At 43.4% G+C, this 15373-nt stretch overlaps 1 protein-coding gene across 3 annotated transcripts in view; it reads right to left on the bottom strand.

Annotated features, from left to right (window-relative positions):
* sema6cb (semaphorin 6Cb) overlaps positions 1 to 15373 on the bottom strand; it is a 170169-nt gene that overhangs the window by 111596 nt on the left and 43200 nt on the right. The window contains exon 1 of one of the 3 annotated variants that reach the window (XM_083918213.1): positions 2054 to 2131. The exons of the other annotated variants lie outside the window; for them this stretch is intronic. The gene's annotated coding sequence lies outside the window, so the exon portion shown is untranslated. Of the gene's footprint in view, positions 1 to 2053; positions 2132 to 15373 lie in introns of those variants that run through there. 3 annotated transcript variants of the gene reach the window in all.

The raw sequence follows: 15373 nt of genomic DNA on the forward strand, positions 1-15373 counted from the left end.
TTTCTGTTTGATATAGGGTTCAAAGTTTTAACCTTATTATTTCCCCCATCCCCCCTCAGCCCGTCCTGGTTGAATAAAGGTCAATTGAAATATATATCGATGTAAAATAAAAGTACTCTGATATAATTTCACGGTCTGTCGGCTACTTTAACTCTTTAGAAGTGTGATAACGCAATTATTTCTCATCCGTTCTGTGCAATTACTCTCCAACCAGACTGCTGGCTCCCCGCGCTTCCAGTATGGGATGCTTTATTCTTTCTATATACAGCATTTATTTTCTTATATGTATCTTAGTTATGCTGTAGTATAATCACTTGTATGGTGTTATACTTAGCATAGTTCTTTCCATGTCATTCTTCTAGTACAGTGACAGTGACGATATCTTGTATCTGGTAGAAAAAAAAGGCAGCCCCAGCCGTCTGAATACATTATGTTATCGATAATAACATCTGACTGTGTAAAAGCAATTTTTAACCGTGCACCAATTTATCGAGCGAACATCTTATCGGCTGATAAATTGGTGCATCATCTGTCACTTTTGCTCTGGCTAAATGTTGGATTAACCCTGTGAGGCCCAGAGCACTTCCTCATCCTATTTACACACGCCACTACATTTACACAATAATGTCTTTAATGATGCTCTTTAATGATCATACTAAAGTGGTCGAGTCTATTCTGTTTGATGCTTTTAATGTTAAATTATTCCTGCACTTTTAAGGGATTGTACTGTAAATTTCGTTGTACTCGTACAATGACAATAAAGACAATTCAATTCAATTAATTATTCGATAATTAATAATTCGAACTCTACTCTTCTATGACCCTGAGGAGAGCAAGAAAGATAGCTGCTGATCCCTCCCACCCTGGACACTATCTGTTTGAACCTCTCCCCTCTGGCCGGAGACTGCGGTCCATCAGGACCAAAACCTCCCGCCACAAGAACAGCTTCTTCCCCTCTGCCATCAGGCTTTGGAATTCTGTTAAAGACACTTAACGGTCATTCGTTATATTAACGACATCTGGAACTCATACGTTATATTAACGTAGCCAAATCACAGGTGTTATATTAACACCCCCCCCCCCCTCCCTTTTTTTTCACTGGACACTTCAAATTCCTTGTAATGACAATTGCCTGGCAATAAACCTGATTCTGATTCTGATTCTGATTAAAAAGGACCGTAGGAGCTGCTGACTATGTTAATGCAGTCTTTCAAAAAGAACATTTACAGATTTTTTGTTACACTAAGGCTTTAAAGTGAGGGCGCAGTTTTGTAAACGAGGGCGTTACAGAGTTAAAAGGTTAAAAAGGCTTTTGAAGCAATGATTCCTCACAAAAATAATCTTTTTTTTGCACGTAAAAGAAAGTTATTAAAGGTTTTAGATCATGTAATGAAGGGCTGAATGACTTTAAAACAGTTCAGTACGTTCTTTGGGCACAAAAGGGGAATAAATAGCAAAAGCGAAATAAACATTATTGTGATAATAACATATTTCCATGAAGACACACTGAAAATGATTATTTCACGTTTCAGGCTGTGACTTATTGTACGTTGACGCAACAGCTACTTGTTGTGAAATAACTGCAGATACAATTTCAGGCATTTTCAAGCACTCGATACAAAATTCAAGCACTTTTCAAACCTTGAATAAAACCCATTAAAATCCAAGCATTTTCAAGGATTTCAAGCACCCGTACGAACCCTGTTTTATCGGGCAACATGTACTGTATCTCTTTACAATTACTTTCTTTCTCTTTCTTTTCTATCCACACACTTCAAGGGTCCCAGTGGAAAGAAGAAAGGTCTACGTCTAAAAGTTGGTCGTTTATTAAAAAACGGTTAGTCATAGAAACATCACAATCCCATTTTCCTCTGTGTTTATGGACGTTTCCACGTTGTAAACGCCCGGTTTTACAATCATCTGTAATGAGAGTTAAAAGTCCGCGACTTCAGGGAAATGTCGGAGGTTAAAACTCCTCATTTGCTCATGCGGAGCTACAAACTGTTCCACAACAAAGAAGACCAGAGAACGGAAATTATTAATAATTACTCACTCGGTTCCCCAGTTTCAGCCTGCCACACTTGTGAAAGCGCAGAGGTATGTTTTATTCCAAACGTGTATCCAGGTGACACGCGTTTCTGTCTGGTTTTGGGTTAAAGGACCTCACTGTCACTCGTAAACAAATGTGTCTTGTGAGGAAGAGTCGGGCCGCATTCCACATGCTACATCTCCATGTGCATCACTTCCTGTCGGGTGGCATTCTCTCCCCGACCTGTTGTCACTGTCATGCGTAACAAAAGAGTGTTAAATCCGCAGACAGACAGACGCACACACACGCGCACACACACACTTATGATTAGGCAACTGCTTTCAACTCAGACATCAGACACTTCAGTATGTTTTGTTTACCAGCGTGCTATAATTACGCTCTGAAATGACGCCAATTTCCTCTTTTCGTCTCGAACAGACAACAATTTCACCGCCAACGGTCTATTCGGCGTCCAGACCGTCGTCTCTCTTGCACCCATTTTAGAGCAGTGTTGTCTGAGCTAAATCTTCAAACAACCGTGACCTATGTAATTCCAACCAGCCGCTTTGTTAATAAAAGAGATTTAACAGTCCCTCAGTATTGATGTCGCATCGATCCAGATTCGCCTTCGCTCAATCGTCTTTTTCGCGTTGCAGAATCAGACGCGATTTCAAAGACGTTGCTGCGAAACTCCCCTTGGTGACTTCACAGCGACTTTACTGTAACTGTAGAAAAGAAAAGTTCTTGCACAGCATTTAGATGAGATAATACTTCTCATCCCCCCGTCCTCCCTCCCTCCTGACTCTTTAGTCTGTTTGAACAAAAAGAAACAGTATTTCCTTTATAAAAGCAGCTGCTGAAACAAGGACACAAATAGAGAAACACAGTGGCTGTTGATGTTTTCCCAACATTTCCTTCTCTGCGGAGCTCAGTCAAAGGCACAAAAGCTAACCTCTCAAATACTTTTGCAAGAGAAGATTTTTTTTCTTAACAAAAAGGTCTTTTGCACAGCCCGTGTAGTGGAAATCTGATTTACAATCAAAATGAATCCAAATTGGCACGTGTCCAGCAAGCGAAGGAAAGCTTTCCAAGAGGAGACCATTAAGGTCTGAAAAGAAAAATGTTCAATATCAGACTGCAACAGCTTTGGCTCCGCGTACGCTTTAGTCCAGCACATGTGCATGCTAAGAACCTCATTCCAAAATCTGCTTTACTTTGTCCAGATTCTGCTCGGCATCATGACATCAGTGTTGACAAACCGTGTGCACTGGGCGGGTAATACATTATGCCAGTCACAGCACTTATTTTCAACTCCCACTGAGCCCTTTGCCAGTCGCATGAGTCATAAGAGTAAAATGAAAAGACAGTCGGCCCCCTTCATGCTTCTTTGGAGGGTTTGTCCATTAATGGCTGGGGCTCGGCCCTATGTCAACACGCTGGCTGCAGGGGCCAGAAGGGACAGAGAGGTGGTGCTGACACCCACCGCCATGTCGTGGCCTGGCACAGGCCCGTGCTTTGGAAGGGGGGGGGACTCATGGTAATCAGTGGGGCTTGGCCCGGCTTCACTCCTGCCTCAGTCTGCTAATGGCTTTCCAAGTTTGAGGCTGCCATTTGTCAGCTTGACTGATGTCTGCGCCATGAGGATCATTCCCTTCCCATAATCCATCTCTTCACCATCAGAGGAAAAGTACAGGGGTGTTGGCCACAGCGGTGAGTGAGGAAGTGCTCCCGGAATCAACCCCCCCCCCCCCCGAATGTAAAACTACTAAAGCTTTAAACTTGCAGCTGGGGCGGGAAGAGTACGGAGTATTATGGGGACGAAGGAATACATTCACTGCAGGATTTAACTGTCACAAAAACAGACAAAAACAAAAAGGCAAAACTTGGCATTTACATTTTGTACAAAATAGATGAGAACGAGAAAGGGCCAAAAACCACAGAAGCAAGACAGGCTGTCGAGATAGGCTGTTCCTATTCCTGGAATGTTTTCAGTGGTCTGTGCAAAACCAGGGGTCCGTCTCTTCTCTCTCTCTACATTAAAAGATTCTTATTGAAGCCTTGCAAACAGGAAACATTAAGTCTCCGGAGAGAAGAGAGAAGGTAAGCGATTCTGCCTACGTGAGAGAAAGAACAGTGAGTGAATGAGGTGTGGTGAGTGAATATGAAGTAGGGGGGAAGGAAAGAGAATAAAACAGAGAGAAACAGTGTGAAGGCAACGGCTGACGGAGGTTGCAGGGCCTCAGGTGAGCCCTGTGGTGGGTCATTTCACAGCCCTGTGGGCTGAGTAACACTGACAGGTCAGCTGGAAGAGTCGCTGCCAAAAGAAACACTCAACGGAAAGAATGGGACACACACACACACACACACACACACACACACACACACACACACACACACACACACACACACACACACACACACACACACACACACACACACACACACACACACACACACACACACACACACACACACACACACACACACACACACACACACACACACACACACACACACACACACACACACACACACACACACACACACACACACACACACACACACACCTCTGCCTCAACCACAAAATAATTTCCTTTTCAATCTCTCACACAATATCCGAGCCACTGTTTATTGACCTTTACCATGATGCTTTTCACCAGGCAATCGTTTCTTTGGCTCCGGGCGCAGAAATATAACTCCGACTGCTCGGCTCAGTGCTGTAAATCCGCCAGCGTGCAGTTGGATTTCAAACATTCACATCAGGATGTGTGGCAAGTGCCTGGGGGGAGGGAGCGCCTCGCTGACAGCCGCGATGATTGGATCATCAAAGAAGACAACTCGATGTTATAACCATCATTAGTGCACCAGCGGATCAATTAAAGGGAATGACGAAGGTAAAGGCCTGCGTACACAGGAGCGGCTGAGAGGAGGATGCCTACACAGTCTGTATTTAGAACATCGATGGTCAGTCTGGTTCAGACTGGAACTGACCGCTGCGGTCGGCTTTCTCCGTCAAACACACGTTGACTGTGAATTCGCTGGATTAAAAGATAATGTTCTTAAGGAAGAGCCTTGCAAATAAAAGTATAGGAATGAGCCAAAGCGCCCTTTCTTCACCAAACATGTGCTGCTTCACTGATGCACTTTTATTCATAAGGCTATTACTGCTATGTCGCACCCATTATTTCTATCAAATTCATGACACAGGCTTTGTTCCCAGGATATTCAGCTGGGTCCGTTCCCAGAACCCATGCAGATATTGGAAAGAGTGCTTTTATGTTTCAAATTTGTAACCCATTTGATCTTTTTAAATTACAGGTCACAACAAATAATGAACACCATTTGTTATCCTACCCTTGTGTTTTATCATTGGTTCCCTCTTTTCGGTTAGACCATACTTTGGTTCCACAAACAGTCTAAGGGCACACTCACACTGTCCTTCTGCACCGGGCCAAAACCGTTTTTTCTGCTAAAGCCTAGTGCGTTTGACCAGTGTGAGTGCACCCACTCCACGCATAACTGCGGACAGCCGGCGGTCCACGGCCGGCGTGAGAGAGGTGGGCCTTTGTAGAGTGCGTTTGCACATGTATGAGCATGAGCGTGCGCACGTGTACGAGCACGAGCATGAGGCCTACGACGGTTCTGACGTAATTTATGTGCGCCTGTTCGGACATAGAAAATAGAAGAAGGGACCATGCGTGGACATTTAACAACAACAACAATGGTGGCGAAAGGTTCACGTTGGTGTGATGCGGAGGTGGAGTGTTTACTGCAGATTTTGGTCGATGAAAATATTCAAAAACAGTCGACAAGACGCACAAAAACTCTGAGGTCTACGGAAAGATTTGTAAACAAAGCGACGCATCGCGATGACGTCAGTCAATGCGTGTGACGTGTTACGGTGTAATGATGTATGGACAGCAAGAAGCATTCGCGCGAGGCCCAGGCAGTGTGAGTACAAACGGGCCTAGGGCGCGGGGGGAGAGGGAGGGGGGGACAAGTACCCTAAAGCCCGGGGCACGGTGCGGAAGGACAGTGTGAGTGCTAAAGATATTTAATGTACAATGACGTCAAAACAGACAAGGAAGCGAGTCCTCAGCAAGGTTTGAGAAGCTGGAGTCAGGAAATGTTTGTTAATGATCGATCATCTCAATAGTTGTAAATTCATTTTCTCAATCGCCTCATCGATTAGTCAGCTTGTCTTTTGAAAAGACTGCTTAAAGAACTGTATCATGATCTCGAGAGATGATTCTGGTAAAATCAAGGTCAAGTGAAAATACATTTTTAATCCCACCATCTGTAAAAAAAACTACCACAGGGAGTATTTTCCCCACTCAATGGATCAAATGTTCCACATTTTCGGTTTGGTTTTTTGGCTGCTCTCCATCCTTCCCGGAGAAGAGAACGTGAAGCGGCGAGGCTGCTGCGGTGGATCCGTCTTGGTGGCAACCTAGTCCCATTTGGCTGACGAGCAGCGGGGGGGAAAGCAGGTGGTTCAGGCTGAGGCTTATCTGCCAAAACAGCCAGGGTTACACGGCGGCCCCCGCCGCAAGAACTGCCACGGCTCAACGACCTCCCGCAGAGAGAATGAGAGGGTAGCAACGGGAAGGGAGAGATGAGAGAACCGAGAGGTAGTGATACGGTTGGTTCTGGGGGGAGATCATCAACACATAAAAGGAGCAGGGGAATCTTTAGATCCTGTGAGCTATACGAAGGTGCCGATTTTAGAGAACGCAAGAATATACAGGTAGAAGACGGATCAAATGTGAGGAAGTGTTTACGTGCTTGAAACCTTCTAGAAATGCATTTTTATGCTACTTTTAAAGATATTTATCACGGTTAGGGTCGGGTACCATTTTCAACAACGGTTCCACTATGTTCCCCTACTGATATCACAACAATACATTTCCTATACCTTAAAAATATTTCACTTTCAGGGTGGCCAGTGGCTGAGCGGTTAGAGCAGTCATCCCATGTAAAGAGGCTGAAGGTCCTCGAGGCTGGGGGTGCGGGTTCGACTCCGACATGCGGCCACTTGCTGCATGCCCCCCCCTCTCCCTCTCACCCTATTTCCTGTCTGTCCTATCTAATAAAGACTCTAATAATCTAATAATAGATCTAATAAAACTGCCAAACAATAATCTTTACATAAATATATATACATATACAGTATATATTTCCCTTTATGATATTTTTGATGTTACAATCCCATTTTCCTCTTTGTTTATGGACGTGTCCACATTGTAATGAGGGTTAAAAGCCCGCAACTTCAGGGAAATGTCGGAGGTTAAAATTCCTCAATAGCTCACGCGGAGCTACAAACTGTTCCACAACAAAGAAGACCAGAGAACGGAAATTATTAATAATTACTCACTCCGTTCCCCAGTTTCAGCCTGCCACACTTGTGAAAGCGCAGAGGTATGTTTTAATCCAACCGTGTATCCAGGTGACACAGTTTCTGTCTGCTTTTAGGTTAAAGGACCTCACTGTCACTTGTAAACAAATGCGTCTTGTGAGGGAGAGTCGGGACACATGTGTGCCGACTCTTCTGGCATTGAGAACAGCAAAACGTTCTCAATGTCAGAAGACAAGCAGCCGTGCATGAACTTTACCCGCGCAAAACATGGCCTAAAACGTTCTCAATTTCCTGATTTGCGTCACAAAATGTCTCGTGTGTTTGCCAAAGCCCAGGACGATGTCTTCAAATGTCTCGTTTTGTCCACAACTCAGTGAGATTTACTTTACTGTCATAGAGGAGGAAAGGAAACAGAAAATGATCACAACAAAGAAGCTTGCATCAGAGAATTTTGACTAGTTTTTGATGACTCAAAATGATTATCAAAATAGCTCTACTGACAAATAATCTGACAGGAAATTCAATACTTATACTGCAGTCTGACAATCTTCATCTGGTATTCAGAAAGACACCCGGTCCTCGTCAATATATAAAAGAGTTTTTTGGAAATTCAATTGAGAAACCTCTCGAAATGTAGATGGGAGTTACCACTGGGTATACATTGAAAAAAGTCAAATATAGTTTGTTTTTCAAAACTCTGTCAATATATGATATCTCATGGGGTCTGCTATTGGGGATTATATGGAGAGTATATTTTTTTTGCTTAATCACTCAAATAAGCTCGGAAATCTCCCCCACAGTCACTTAGCTGAAACGCTGCCTCAGGGAAAGGGACTAGACATCATTTATTATCTTTCCATATTTACATAACCGAATCCCACATTATGTTGGTTCGCATATCAAAACACTGGTACGGATTCATTGCCAAGATCCAGTTTGGAGGAGACAAGAACAAAAGAGAAAGTGAAAGCATAAAGAAAAGAAATAAACCAGACAAAAACCTCTCGGTCCTCTTTCCCTACCTGTCACATGGGAATGACACCAGCCTTGTTCACCTGCATCGGCCTGTGAACCTCACTGACTCTCTGCGCCATCGCTCCACCGGGGGCATTGCACCATGCCCAAAAATCATCTCCGGGGCTTCTGGAGTGTCGACTAAGCAGTGTCAGGCTCACTGTCAGAGTGCTCTGCTGGGCTTTTGTGAGGTGAAGTGTGAATGTGTGATCCCAGGTGACACTTTAATTGAGACCTTGATATTGCCGTCTGAGCGAAACGAGGAAATTGTAGGGCCGGCACGGCAACGTTGTACCTGTGTGGGAGCAGCTAATTACACAGTGGGACATTTCTAAGTAAAGCTCAAAACAAGGACTTCATCGGCCTGGGCTAAATGCTTCAGTAATGCAGTCACAAGTTACGTTTCCCGTACCACAGAGGGGGGAAGAGCATTACCTAAACAGCTTAAAAAGAGAAACGTCTGCTGCATAAACAGAGGCTCCTCTTTCTGCAGTGTAACAACATTACAGTGGTCCGCCTTCTGATTGATGAAAGTGCCATGTCTGCAAGCGCCTCTTTTACATAGCAGAGAGCCTCCCCTGGAGCCCGCAATACATCATCTGACAGTGAGACTGCTGCATTTATCTTAATGCATTACAGACCAATACAGGTCCGAGGTCACACACTGATGCCATGAATCTGATTCTAAAAAGGGGAGGAGAGAAGAGATCGCCGGGGATTTTCAGGGGGGGCAGAGAGATATGAGCGGAACAATATTGTCAGTTTAATGTTTGTATCAGCTTACTAACAGTACCTGCGTCTGGGCAGGCCATCAATACAGCCTGTCCTAAGAGACTGGACTGTTTTACCAATGTGAAAGGATAAATCCACCCTAAAACTGCTTTAACACTGTGACAAATGGCTACTGGCAGCACTCCTGAGCCAACTTGGTTGTAAGATGGTGTTCCAGCAGTTAAGGGAACACAGACGTCAGCTTACAAGTCACGAGGCGTATTAAACAGCATGAAAACACATTGTGTAATGTGTTCTGTGAAGGAGCTTGGTCAGGTCTGATGATGACCCTGGTGATGTCAGAGTTATCCATGTGCAAGCGTAGACTAAAAACTACGTAAGTGCTAAAGGCCTGGGGGCGCGGAGTCGGACAGACTTTTACAAATGAACGAATGAAACAAAAGCTTTGTTTGCAGTGAAGGGAAAAGTAGGATCCAGTGTTAGAGGAGCTTGACCCTTGCTGTAAAAAGCCAGGATATCTTTTCGTCTCTTGTGCTTTAATTTGACAAATCGTGTTTAACATCTGTATCTAAGAAATGTTATACTAAAACACTTAAATGATGCAGCAGATGAGTGAGCCACATGGCATCACATCGAAGTTTTTTTCCCCAGAACAATGTTTCAGGCCAGACAACAAATGTGGAGTGGAGAACAATGAAAGAACACAGTTTTTCCCCATTTTCTCTCACTGCAGCTCAGGCTCAATCTTGTCCAAATGTTGCTGCTGTATGAGGAGCTGCTGCAAGATTCTGGTGAGACAGGACCAGCGGCAGCCTGAAAGGGCTGGAACGCTTATACAGTAATGTAAATACACAATAATGATATGCAACCAAAGGGAAATTTGAGTCAGGTGCACAGCCATGATTATATATAGCTCTCATCATAGGGAAAAACGCCTTTAAGCTATTTATATTTACTCACCATGACTGAAAGCCCCTAGATTGAAATGAAATGTACGCTCGCTCTGCAGCTGTTGCACCAAGCGAGTGAATTACAACCCTGCATTAAATGAGCATCACATCAAGTGACTGAATCTAACAAAGTAAAAGATTTAGAGTTTTCCTTTGATACTAGGGATGTTAAGAATTAACTGGTTAACCAAAAATAAGACCAGTAAACCAGTTAAATACATTATAAGCATTAAAAAACTGTGTTGCTAAACAATCTATGTCTCAATTGTTAGTTTACTCTGCACTAACAAGTTGCATTTTAATAGATTTCTCACCACCAACTGCCCACAACAATCAGTTACATGACATACGTCGCTATATTGATGAGGACTAGCGGGTTAAATCGGCTTTCCCACACAAAGAGTTTGCCAGGCAGACACACATCCTCACAGATTAAATAAATCGATGCAGTGGAGGAAGGTTCGGACATGTGTCCCACCTCTGCTGACAGATGCGGACTCATACCGGCCGCGCAGGAGGTCTACTAACTAGGTGGATCCAGAAGAAGAAGAAGAATTACTTTTATTTATCCCACAAGGGAAATTCAATTTTTTCACTCTGTTATTATTATACAAGCCCGAAATACACACAGGCAATTAATGGAGGGATGTCAGCGAGGGATGTCAGCAAGGGTTCCCAGCCAAATCACCTATGGACTGAGCTACTGCAGCCCCCAAAGAAGCAACTTATAATCCTTTGTGGGCTTCAATATCAAAATCTATCATGAAGAGGTTTAAAGGGAGGAAACGCATTGAGGAACACAGTGGAGTGTAAAGAGTGAAAGGGTGTAAAATGACCTAAAAAGGTCACACTATCGTGCTCTCAAGAAAAACTGACTTTGAATTTGAGACGTGTCCAATGCCAAACTTCTAGTCGCAACTCCAAACATGTACAAAGAGCAGCAGTCCATGGAAAATTAAAAATGAAGGCGTAGTGAGAAAATCTCGATTGAAATTAATCCTACCCCTCAATACCTCTTTTTTTGACATTCCTTTAGATCACTGCAAAGCATGCACAAGGTAAACTGTGCAGAGGGCCCAATCTGCAGTCTGAAGACAGATCTGAAGCCTGCGCACTACTTTATGATGTCAAGATGTGGTGATTGAAGCAGAAACTGCTGCTATAGGAAGCACTTATCCTAACCATCTATACAGGAAAGGAAAACGACAAGTATAATCAAATTAAGTCAGGGGTCGTCTGTAGGACACTGCACGGCGCTATCATCCCTGCTACCTATGGCACCGAATAACAAGGACACTAAAGCAAAGTATTTGCCTCAGCAAGTGAGAAAATACTTCTTTATTTTCTTGCTTTGCCGGCTCTTCTTGGCAGGTCAGTGGGGGTAATTGGCATGCAAGCTCCAGCAGGGCGGTTAGATGAGCCAGGCCCCAAGCTCGGGCACAATGCACAACGGCTCTGCTGTGCCCACAAAATTAGTTTAAAGCTGCGATTCAGCAACAGGCTGAGACCTGTACAGTACCCCTGATGCCATCCATCACTGCAAATCCATTTCTTCGGCAGAGCAACTGAGTCACACTATCACCCATCACCTCCCACACGCAACAGCACAGCAGCAGGTAGAGAGAAATTAGAAAGAGGGGTTCCACCCATACACATTTTTCATTACTGATGAAGATGTTTAGGGGCTTTAGTTGCTCATATATTAGTCTGGGTATTTAATCTTAACCATCTTCATGGCGAAAAATGGTTTTAGTATTCAGGGTTCGCTCTCAACATGTATCTGAGGAAACGTCTGCCACGCCATTTAGATTAAAACACGATGGGATGAACCATCCTACTCATTTTTTCTCTCCCAACAGTGATTCTGATAAATAAACTTGGGTAAATGCCAACACCAAATATCGATATGATACCAGTGTTTTGGATTATTCGTGTATGCTCCAGATCAAGGTTTACCAAAGCGTTTTACAATGGAACACTTTCACGAACGAAGCACGAGTTGCCAAGAAAAAAGGGTAGAGGCATTATTTCACAAAGCAAATGCAATATATCCTAGGGCTGACGTCTCCTGGTCAGTGGGTCTACATGCTCTAATCCCTGGTGTTTCTTTGTGTTCAATAAAGCATTTTATTCCATCTTAAAATATCAAGTGCACTTCAGAAAACGCCTGACAGAGACCGCCAGAGTTCTTTGCAGGGGTAGCATTTTTTTCCAGCCTTGATCCCTTGATCCTCCGAGTCCGCGGATGTAAAAAATGTCGGCCGAAGAATACACGCTCTGGATGGAGGGAAGACTATGGTCCAGCAGTATTCATTTTTCCTCTGTTGTCGCGGACAGTCAGTGCACTGTGGATGATTTAGTTAATCTAGAGATAACAGAGGTGAGGCTATTGTTTAGGTTGTCATCCATTAAGTACATTGATCAAAAAACAAAATGTGTCAGGATCAAATAAAAAAACATTTTTGAGCAGGTTTTTAATCACAAACAAAGAAACGGTATTTAATGTGGATTAGGTCAAAAAAGGTCATTGTAGGCTAGAAAATAGATGGAAATTAACTTTTAATTTCAAGTATCAAATCGGTGATTTCCCCATTTTAAATCTTTTTTTTTAAACTGATCCTATGGTCTCAGTGTGGTACAGTCCCAAAATAATATAGCATCCTTAGTTGTCACTCTTTCTTGACACCATGTAGTGTATCTTTATTGAAGAATTTGAAAAGTGTCTGATGCTTGGTGCAATGGTGGAGCGGTCACTGAAGAAAAAGAAAAAAGTTTAAATCTAAAATGTAATTAAATTGTGACCCTAAAATTGAAAGTCATATTGAATTGTGACACCCCTAGCGTATAGTGCATCACATAGGTGCATCGCTTACCCAACCATATCATGGTAGAATAAAATGATGACATCCAGATTTTAAAACGAAGATGGCCAATTAAACTATTCCAATGTTGCTTTAGTCAACTACCTCGTCTAATCCCTAATAAAGGCGACTGGGGTTTGGAGTGGGAATGGAGGTCACAGGACTGACTAGCCACCGTTCAACAATGTGGACGAGTCAAATCTGACGTGGGAGGAAGACGACGGCGGGGATAAGGGAATGTAGTCGAGGTGCCAGCTGATCGAATCTTCTCATTAACTTTGCTCAGGCCTGGAGAGTGCTAAAGGAGGAGGAGGGAGTAAGAGGAGTGAGGGAGGATCGGTTTAATGAAGACTCCTGCGGCGAGGGTTCGTCTCGCCTACTGTGCGGCCCTGTGAATAAGCCTGGCAGACAGATGGGCTGAGGAATTGATCAGTGGAGACAGTCCACAGAGACCCGCACAGACTCAGAGGCTGTGTTTTAGTTGCGATGGAGTACACAATCAAGGATATCAAAGACGATGAAATGTCACTGGAATTTACTGCCGCAGGGAGAAAACTCCACCTACAGTAAGAGGAGCAAATGCACAGAGGCACACAATCTAAATTGGAGTTTCATTTGAACTGACAGCGGAGGAGGGGCTCCAAACATCAGAACCAAACCACTCGTGCTTATTATTTATCAGACAGACATGTTGTAAAGACCGTGAAAGAGAGAGGGCTGCTGAATCAGTCCTTGAAAGATCTGCCCAGACCACTGATCTTGGAGCTGCAGACGTCTAGAAACAGAGGCTATTTTATATCTTGGCCTCTTCTCTCTCTTTTGTCCTTCTGAGAGCTGTCCCACTTTCAGCCAGGGCTCTGTGTGGCATCTATCTTTCACACGAGTGACAACGCCCCCAACCCCGCGCTGCCACTCTCATTTTCATCCTCTATTGTTCCAGGCTCAGAGATTCAGCTCGGCACAGCAAGCCATGCAATTCTGTCATCTCCACGAGCTCAACACTTGCCTGCACTGCTGATAAGCAGCCAAACACTGAGGTGATAAATAAATCACAATACAGCCCATACACACCAGGAGGAGGCCTATTTATTTAGTCTATTTTGGTTATTTTACGGAGAATTCTGAATCAAATCTGGTGTACAGCTTCACACCGTATCATTTGGTTGAGGTTCAAATATCACAGCTGGCACTAACAATGTGTGTGTCACTCTTTTTCCTTGGAGTAATGCGCCTAGAAGGGCACTGAGAAAGAGCAAAGTATTCCACATTTGTATGTAATAAAATGAATTGGTACATGTGTGGTTTAAAAAGGAGCCTCATTAGTCCTTTTCACATCTAGTCTGCAACAAATTTACAGTCTGTAATCAGTGTTTTTTAGCTACAAAAACCAACTCTGGTGCAAATTTGGTATTAACAGGAAAAGACAGCCCTATTCCCGTTCCTAGCCTTCAGTTCAACTCTTTTCTTTCCTGCTGCTTGCCCACTTTCCTTTCATATTTTTCTTTGTTTCATGCATCAAGGAGGGTTCTCTGAATACTTTTAACCTACCCTGCTAAAAAAGGTCGGTTGACATTTTAGACTAACTCAAGATAGCAGCGTGTGTACCTGCAGAAAACAATAATGTTCTCTACAAACACACCATCCACGTTCCCATTGCTGTCTTTGACTTTCTGCAGTGTGTGTGTTTGGTTTCAGTTGTCCTGCTTGTCATATAACTGGATTTAACAGCTGTTTGTGTACAGCTCAAAATCTCCCCTCTATCTAGAGGTGATTTCATAACTCCATAACAAAATATATCACAAAATATCACGATATTAAGGCTGTTGCTGTTAAGGATTTCCCTTGCGGTGATTCAGGGTGGCTCAAAATCGTAGTATGCGGTATTTTTTCATAGATAGATTCATAGATTGATTCGTAGATTGATGCAAGTAAAGAGGAACCAACCAACCAAAATTCACAAGCGCGAGTCACAGCTGGAAAATTTCAGCAGTTCGCCGTTAGCATCAGGTGCTAAGTTTAGCACAACAAGTGGAGGGAGTTGCACTATGATGCCAGGGCATAAATTAAACGGTGTAGCAGGAAGACCCACCTGAAGGTTCCCGGTCAGCCCCAACAGCCAATCTCCTGCGGTCAGCATGTCAATAGTGCGGTGAGGCAAAATAGGGGTTAGTGTCACAGCCCTACACAAGATAACCGGTTTAATGGTAATTCAATAAATCAGTAGTTCTATGAAATAAACTGTGTGAATTAAATGCTTGATAAATTAAAAGTAAGGGTATTTTCTTAGTTTATTAACGACACTGCTAAGAGTGTAAAGTTTCGTCCAAATTACGTAAATACTGCTGTAACGCAGTTCAGCCGCTGGTTTTAAATGCCAGCTTCCTTTGTGATGTATATTCACATGTGAAAATAGTGAGACCACTTGTATTCA

Source organism: Echiichthys vipera, assembly GCF_963691815.1.
Source record: "Echiichthys vipera genome assembly, chromosome: 8".
NCBI lineage: Eukaryota > Metazoa > Chordata > Actinopteri > Perciformes > Trachinidae > Echiichthys > Echiichthys vipera.